The following is an 8,986-nucleotide window of genomic DNA, read 5'->3' as shown; positions in this document are numbered from 1 at the left end:
AGTTCTTAACTTTGAAACTGCATGCATGTTTCCTAAAGCTGTGAGAGCCAAACACAACCTTATTCTGTAAAGAACTTGATTCATCTTAGGTATTTGGGTATAGCCACTTCTAATGAGGTATTGTCTATAATATTTAGATATGCAATAGCTCATCTGACCATCAGTTTAGCTTCTGATAAGAGCTCTACTATGGTAGTGAAAAACAGAGCTGTTTGAAAAGTATTGTAACACCCATATTGAATTTTTAACAACTTAATACATTTTAGGAAAAGATCCATCTGAAAGGCATTATGGCTTGCTGAGAAAAGCTGTACACTGGGAACTGGGAGAAGTGGGCTCGATTCCCAGCTCTGATTCTGACTCACTCTTTGTCCTTGGGCAAGTCACTTAGCCTCTCTCTGTGTCTATTTCCTGCCTAGTAAAAATCAAGAGAATAATGCATGAAGACTCCTACCTCAACAAGATGTGTTGAGGCTGCTTTCTATCTGTAACCACTGAGAGAATCCCCCTTTTCTGTTTGTTAATGTCAAACTTACTTTTATTAGAATGTAATTGATTAAAAATAGGCAATAATCATACAGAATAACAATTAACTTCCAGAATTCCTTAGATTTTCAATTTACACTGAAATTTTATTGCAGTACATATTACTTCATCATAATGCTCTCATTGGCTGGAAGGAGCATTCCTGGATCATGTGGATTCAAAACTATCTGTTGTCTCAGTCCCCTTCAGTGCCAGCTATGGAGTCTTGTATTGAACCCATTCCAAGAGTAGATGATGGAGTCCTGGGGAGTCCTGGGGAGGAGAGGCTTATGCTTGAGGAAACTGAGGGAACATTACCAAGCAATATTTTTCAAAAATGTTTTTGTTCAGTTTAGACAGTAGGGGTATCATTGTAGGCTGGAAAATCATAGGTGATATTATTAATAGATAGTCTTATTCTATAACATCTTCTCTAATTCCTCCAGCAATGTTTTTAGCCTTCATTTCTCTCCCTTTTCTTTATTCTTGCTGGCTCATTTTATACATCTCAGATTTTCCCTAAGTGTCTTTTATAATTTTATTAGTCTTTTCTTTCTAACCAGTAAGTAATCACAGATCATTTCCTTATGTACAAAAGGGTTGGCTAAAAGCTACCATATGTGATTTTTTTAAGGTCTCGAGAAAATACCTACATGTGTCCTGTTCATGGAAGATATTCAATTAATGGCAGCCTATTATTAGTAGTAGTAATATATCTGTTGTTTTAGGAGTAGTATTCTGTCTCATAGTCATGCATGATTAAGAGATTTAAGATTGGCATTCATTCTACAGAGAACCAATGCTGTTCATCCCAGATTCTCTACTGAAATATATGAATGGCTCCAATTTACTTGTTTGGTTGCTTAATATACCACCACATTTGGTTTGATTTAAGTGAGAGATATTGAAATCATTTCCATAATAAATTGGGTCATAAATAATTCCATAAACAATGTTAAAACATTATTCATCAACAAGATACTTTCTAGTGATTTTCAGACTTCTTTGTCTGAGGATTATCTTTTTGCTTTGCTACAATGATACAAGAAGCGAAGTACATGGATACATGTGATACAAGGAGAAAAGTACAAGTACACGGAAGACCCGGAAACTTACCCTTGAGCTGTTCCTAATAAATTTGTGAAACCACATTAGGGTTGAGGTTAAGAGATTACCTTTTGAAGTCAATCACCATATATTCAAATCTAGACTTTATCATTATTTGCAGTATAGCATTTTTTCATGATACACAGTCACTTAGAATCTCTGTGAATGTACACATTTGCAGAAAAGCTCAAGAGTTTAACCTGAGTGGTGACATGTAAACATTTGACTCAAAATATGTACTTAATGAATGTTTTTTGTTATGATAATTTTTAAAAAACAAACATTTTGGTTATTGTTAATATTTTTATTTTGTTATGGTTATCAGTTTTTTTATTATACCTGATTAAACACATGAAATAAATTTAGGGAAAGACTTCTTTTCCATATAGGTAAAATACTTCATTCTCTTCTATGTATCTTCCATGATCCAATTTTGTGATATGAGTTTAATAATAAAATATTTGTATTCTAAACTTTCTTATCAGTAGCCAATTTGTGACCTCACATTTTCTTTAAGTAATTAGAAGGATGTAATAAATATGATTAATTGAATACTTTCAAAATATATCAGCAGTTTCACTTTCTCTACAGAGAAGAAAATAGGAGTCTAACCCTGATATTTGGCTTCATAGTACGGTACTAGAGGTACTAGATCTTAAGTGAATTTGTCTGGTGAAAGTTCAAGTTTAACACAAATGCAATACTGAACAAAGAAATCTTCAAACTTTTCTTTTGACATCATTTTCAGGTATTTGAAGGGAAGATGGAAGGGATTTATAATTGGAGCTTAACATGGCTCATGATGTTTTGACTGTAAGCCCATGTAAGGCTACTGATGTCACAAAATGCTTTAGACATTAAAATGCATTTTGCACACTTTATATCATTATAAGCAACAAAAAAAATTGCCTCATACTTTTAAGAGAACCTAGACCCACACAGTCTAACATCAAATGTCCGAACACCACAGACTAGAACTCAGATCTTTTAAACTCCAATCCCTTTCTTTCTCAACCATAATCAAAGTGTAGCTTCCCAGAGCAACTACATTAATATTTAATAAAATATTGTCTTATCACAGTGAAGTACTATCAGAGTTTTGTTTTATAACAAATATCTCAGAACTCAAAGTACATCATGTAAACGTTTTCTTTCAATACTAGGTAGGACCCCATGGGAGGCTGAAGACATGTTCCAGTAATGGTTTATGTGCACAGAACATTTTTGTAATTCTTATTTTGGAATTGCCTTTAGAGCCTATGGCATTTTCTTTTCAACTCACCATTTTTAAATCTTGGTTTGTAAAGTATAATGAAATTATTTTCAATAATTAGAAATCATATAAAGGTAAAATCTGGGAGTGGAGAAAATGTTTAGACTTGGTATTTTTATTTTGACTTTCAAATTTTGAACGTAATTTTAAGTGAATGGTGTTATCCGAAGGCAATTTTAGGAGAAATATTTTTATGTAGTCTTAATCACATCAATATAACATTCAGGGCTAGGCTCCTATCTCTTTTTGGGTAGAAAGAGTAAAGCTGCTGATGTAAGTATTTTTAAAAGTATTAAATTAATCATATTGATTACAGGCTTCTAATTACTTTAATGAAAATATCAGTTCACAGATTGGCTACAGAAAAGAAACATTAAGGTATGTCTACCTTAAATGACAGCTTTGTTTGGATTCTTAAGGACTTGAAAAGTCATCTAGAATCTCATTTTATCAGGCTATATCTATATAACATGTTTTATATCTGAATATATATATAACATATGCAGAATATGTATAACATATGCTTTATATCAAAATATGTGTAACATATGCATAGAAATAGACACATTAACACATCTTGTATTCCATTTTAATGAAGTGTGAGTGTGGCCAACTTCAATCCAAATCATTCAGCTCTCCTATATAATTTAGATATTACCTAAACCCTTCCCAAAGGAATAACCTGTCACTGAGTGATTGTGAAGTAGTATGTGAGAATGTCCAGCTGCCAACCTATGATGCTGGGGATATCCAGCCTGGCTATGGGCCAGATCACCAGAGCAATAGCCACTGTTTGAGAATGAATCAGGCTACAGTTGATCCTTTATTACTTCAGCTACAAATTCTGCTGTACATTAGCACACTTATCCCTACTTCTCTCCCCAAATTCAAAAGCTATATGCTCTCCAAAAAAACAACTTGGGAGAGTTCAATTATTATAAAACAATTTTAAAATGATTGTGCCTCTGGAATTTATTTTTATTGGTAATTTTCTTCTTTCCTCTCTTCCTTTTTATCTCTGCTGTGAGCTGTCTCTCTTCCTCTCTCCCTTCCCTTTTGATCACTGCTCCTATCAAAGCAAAAGGAAGGCAGAGATATGTTGAGGGGGTGGAGAGATGTGTGTACTAAGTTCTTACTCATATGAGGAAGGCTAAATTTGAAATAGCTTGAAAACAATGAAAATAAATTTCAAACTATCAATTTAATTGTATTATCATTTTGAAGAACTATTAAAGCAGTTTGGTTATTATCATCAGGGTTTCTTCTCTGGTTTGGAAGGTGAAAGGTTAATCACTCATTTACTGAGATACACAGCTTTCTTTCATTTTTCACTTACAATTACCTTCACTTGTTTTAAAATACAACCCAAACTCCAAAATGCATTGTAGTCATTCATTATTTTTGTCAATTAAAGTTTCTAAATCATAGATTTTAAGATAAAACACAAATAAGCATTAATTGATTTCAACCATTGAATGCCCACTTCCCAAAGAAATGAATGAGGCAGATTTACTTTTGAAAATCTGCTTTCCGTGGCAGCTGGAGCATTGGGACTCAGCAGATGTTAGTTTCTAAAAACTGGTATTCACTTCAGAAACTGACTCTGGATGTCGGTGTTGCCTCTCCCCAAGGAATAAAATGTTGACAAAGTGGTATCAATGCTAATGGATTTTTGACTGAAGTAATGGTAACTTCCTACAGCATTTGTGTTCTCTAAGCACTTCAGTGTGATGCAATGGTCCCCCTGATAGATCATGAAGAAGTCAGTCATTTATAAATAACAACCTTGTACTTCCTTGGAGGTTTTCATACATAGATCCAATTTTAGATGGATATAATACAAAATTTTGTATACCTAAATTGTCTAAAAATACAATGTTCTTAATGAGGAAAAGTAAGGTTCACAATTGTAGAAAAACCAAATTATAAACACTATGGCAACATGGCACTTATTTGAATTGCTTAAGAAATTACAAATCAACAAATTGTTTTACATATAGACTGGGAATTAATTCATTCCTGCATTAGTCCCCATTATAGTCATCATCTCCTTAAGACTTAGGTTACTATCCCAGGAGTGGTGTTATAAAGAGGTTGTTTTCATAGAAACTTTTCAATACATGGCCCATTTCTTACTATGGGAAACCTAAACACTATGGATAAATCAGAATTTGATTCAATAACAGAAGAAATTCTGATGAGTAGTATATTATTCTTCTATCTGATATAATCCACATGAACAACTAATTCTTTTGAAAATTGAAGAAAATGGATTTTTGGTATCCTTTGAAATTTATGGCAGAGAGCTAAAGCTCAGAGAACAATTTGGTCTGGCAAACACTATTTGCCAACAGAGATGCAGTGTTAGACAATCTGTGACCATCAGTTTGATTTGAGTTCATTAATGTTTTAAATACTTGGACATTTTAACATACAATTGGATAAATAAACTTGCTATTGGAATATAAGAAAGATAATTTATCTTTAAACTATTGATTAACTTTATCAAATTTCTGCTTGAAATTTAAGCAGAAAATATTTCACCCTCCAACTTTTGTCAATGGTGTAAAAATATTATCTGCTTAGAAGGTTACATACAGGATTTTGAAATAAAATGTGGAACTGCATTGCTACATGCTCATCATTTTAAACTACAATTTCAGTGTTCCCTCTTTATAGGTAAAGCCCATTGGAATGGTAGCCATCAAAAGGAGAATATAGATTAAAATATCTCAATAAAATCAAACTGTGTTTAGTTTGGTTTTATTTATGCATTACTGTAGAACAAGAAACTTTCCCAAAATTATACATATGGCTTATGAAAGAAGGTAAGGCCATGTGTATGATTTGTGGTAGATATTAAATTCTGTTTTTCTCCTTTTTATTCTATATGAAAAATGGTTTGAAGTAGAAATGTCCTAATTTACTGCCTGAGATCTAGTTGCCTATTTATTTAAGTATCCATCCATAATGGCAAGAGTTAACATATGTGAAGAGGAGAAAAGTTTGTTCTAATTAAAGAACAACTACCTGAATAAACAAAAATGGATTCCAATTTTGAAGTTATGTCTGAAAAATTTTTGTAGTGCTCTTCTACACACATTTTTGCGCTGAGTTCTCATTTAACTATGGTTCAGTCCATTGAGATGGTTCACAATAAAAGGAGGCACCAAGTCAATTAAGGTTGACTTAACTTTAAGATTGCCTAATAATTTCTTTCAAAATGTTGTGCAGCTGTTTATTCCGGCTTTACTGTTCTGAACATTCACAATGTAAACAGCAACTTTATTTATTTTACTAAATATGTTCCTGCTAAATACAATCAGTTCAGATTTTTTTTTTGAAATGTAGAACTCAGGTTTTGCTTTGTATTTAGTTTTGCAATAGGATCCTAAAATTAAAAATTAATTCATTATACACTTGAGTATTATTATGATGATAGTAAGACATGTTCTCTAAATTGAAGTTTACTTTTAAAATCCACAAAATAGATAGTTTCCTATAATGTATACTTCTAAATAATTCCTAAACTGTGGTAGAATCTTAGTCATTCAAATATTCTTTCAAAACTGCATCAATACATTTTGAACTGTTGTAAACATTTTCTTAAATATTCGCAAATGCAATTGTTTCATTAAAAAGCATAAAAAAAGATTTAAGGATTGTTTTTGTCTAAATGTATGTGGCACTTATGATGATGTCCTAAAAAGCATTGAAAACCTTTATATAAAGCATGTTTTCAGGATCTGATCTCAAGTAAATGTCCTTTTTTCTTATTTTGGCAAGTTGGCGTTAGTGTGATGAGGAGGATGGATGCACACAGACAGCGGAATAGACTGTTTTAAGGGGTCAGTGAAAGACAGTGAGATTTTTCTCTAGCTTATTCTTGCTCTTCACATACATTAAAAAGTAAGAGAATTTAGACAAGAAAGAATATTAGGCTTTGATGCTTTATTTTCAGAGATGACTTGTAAGAAGAAAAGTGACACTATGTGATTTATTCTTATGATAAAATTGTACAGGGAACAAGAAGTACAAAAACTCAATCTGTTGGACGAAGGCTAGGGTGGTGGAGCGCTGGGCGGTCAGCCTCCCTGACTGGCTCGTTTGGGCGTCTGGGCAGCGAAGGTAGGACTGCCTATCCCTGGCGGCATGTTGCCCCTCTCCAGCTAACTGCATTATAGCATGTCTCCCAGAACCCGGAGACAGTGAGACGGGCTTGCTTAGTGAAGATGCGGCCCCCGCAGCGTTTAGGCCACTCGCGTCTCAGCCGGCTTCTCTGTCGCTGGAGAACGCCTGGGTTGAGCAGCTGGGAGAAGCAGGCCAGAGCCTTCTAGGGCCTTAGGCCCGGGGACACAAGGAGGATGAGCTGGCTCTTTCCCCTAACCAAGAGCGCCTCCTCCTCCGCGACTGGTTCTCCTGGTGGCCTCACCAGCCTCCAACAGCAGAAGCAGCGCTTGCTCGAATCCCTTGGGAACTCACACTCCAGTATAGCTGAAATACAGAAAGATGTGGAATACAGATTGCCATTCACTGTAAACAATCTGACTATTAACATTAATATATTACTTCCTCCACAATTTCCTCAGGAAAAACCAGTGATCAGTGTTTATCCACCAATAAGACATCACTTAATGGATAAACAAGGAGTGTATGTTACTTCTCCATTAGTAAGCAATTTTACAATGCATTCAGATCTTGGGAAAATTATTCAAAGTCTGTTGGATGAGTTCTGGAAGAATCCCCCAGTTTTAGCTCCTGCTTTGACAGCATTTCCATACCTGTACAGTAACCCAGGAGGTATGCCTCCTTATGCTTCTCAGGGCTTTCCATTTCTTCCTCCATATCCTCCACAAGAAGCTAACAGGAATATCACTTCTTTGTCTGTTGCTGACGCTGTTTCTTCTTCAACAACAAGTTATACCACAGCCAAGCCTGCTGCTCCTTCATTTGGTGTCCTTTCAAGTCTGCCATTACCTGTTCCCACAACGGACACTTCAGCTCCGATAAGTCAGAATGGTTTTGGTTATAAGATGCCAGATGTTCCTGATACATTTCCAGAACTCTCAGAATTAAGTTTATCACAACTCACAGATATGAATGAACAAGAGGAAGTATTACTAGAACAGTTCCTGACTTTGCCTCAATTGAAACAAATTATTGCAGACAAGGATGACTTAGTAAAAAGTATCGAGGAATTAGCAAGAAAAAATCTTCTTTTGGAACCTAGCTTGGAAGCCAAAAGGCAGATTGTTTTAGATAAGTATAAATTACTTACACAAATGAAATCTACTTTTGAAAAGAAGATGCAAAGGCAGCATGAACTTAGTGAGAGCTGTAGTGCAAGTGCCCTGCAGGCAAGAGTGAAAGTAGCTGCATACGAAGCTGAAGAAGAATCTGATAATATCGCTGAAGATTTCTTGGAGGGAAAAACTGAAATAGACGATTTTCTCAGTAGCTTCATGGAAAAGAGAACAATTTGCCACTGTTAGAAGAGCCAAGGAAGAGAAACTTCAACAGGTGATAGCAATGCACAGCCAATTTCATGCTCCACTATAGATTTTCCCGAAAACATGAACTGCCAAGAGAAAAATGAGACATAAAACTTAAGCACATTGTTTTATATTTATGATTTGCAAATTGGCATTTCATCATGGGGGCTGAATTCACAGATATACTATATAGATTATATACAGAACTGAGACTGATTTTGTATAGATCAAAATACTTGCTATGATCTTTGCTTTGAGAAAATTTTCTGCACTATTTGCACTAAAAATGTTTATTTATTGTTGATAAACTATCATATATTTAAGTTCTGCTGCTATTCCTCTTATTATTGATTAAATGCCTATGTATGTAATTTCACCTACTTTTCAGTACTTTATAAAACTAATTTAAATTTGTAGTTTTAATTCAAAGCTGCCTCAGTTCTTTATCAAGAGTGGTGTGGTTTTTAGATTATTATCCTCTCAACCTTTTTTCAAGAAATTTTCAACTCTGGAAAGTCACCTTTTTTTTCTTTCTGGATGATAAAACTTTTCAAGGGAATTTGTTTTTAAATATTCATAGTGTCAGAAA

General features: G+C 34.3%; 1 pseudogene across 1 annotated transcript; it reads left to right on the top strand.

Annotated features, from left to right (window-relative positions):
* Positions 1-7,269: 7,269 nt before the first annotated feature.
* LOC143641018 (vacuolar protein sorting-associated protein 37A pseudogene) lies at positions 7,270-8,721 on the top strand (annotated as a pseudogene). Its single transcript, XR_013155213.1, has 2 exons — positions 7,270-8,425; positions 8,465-8,721. The product of XR_013155213.1 is annotated as a vacuolar protein sorting-associated protein 37A pseudogene (transcript).
* Positions 8,722-8,986: the final 265 nt, after the last annotated feature.

This window comes from Callospermophilus lateralis, unplaced genomic scaffold (assembly GCF_048772815.1).
Source record: "Callospermophilus lateralis isolate mCalLat2 unplaced genomic scaffold, mCalLat2.hap1 Scaffold_82, whole genome shotgun sequence".
In the NCBI taxonomy this organism is placed as follows: Eukaryota; Metazoa; Chordata; class Mammalia; order Rodentia; family Sciuridae; genus Callospermophilus; species Callospermophilus lateralis.
The sequence above is the reverse complement of the archived record's forward strand: the minus strand, read 5'-3'. Positions and strand labels throughout refer to the sequence as shown.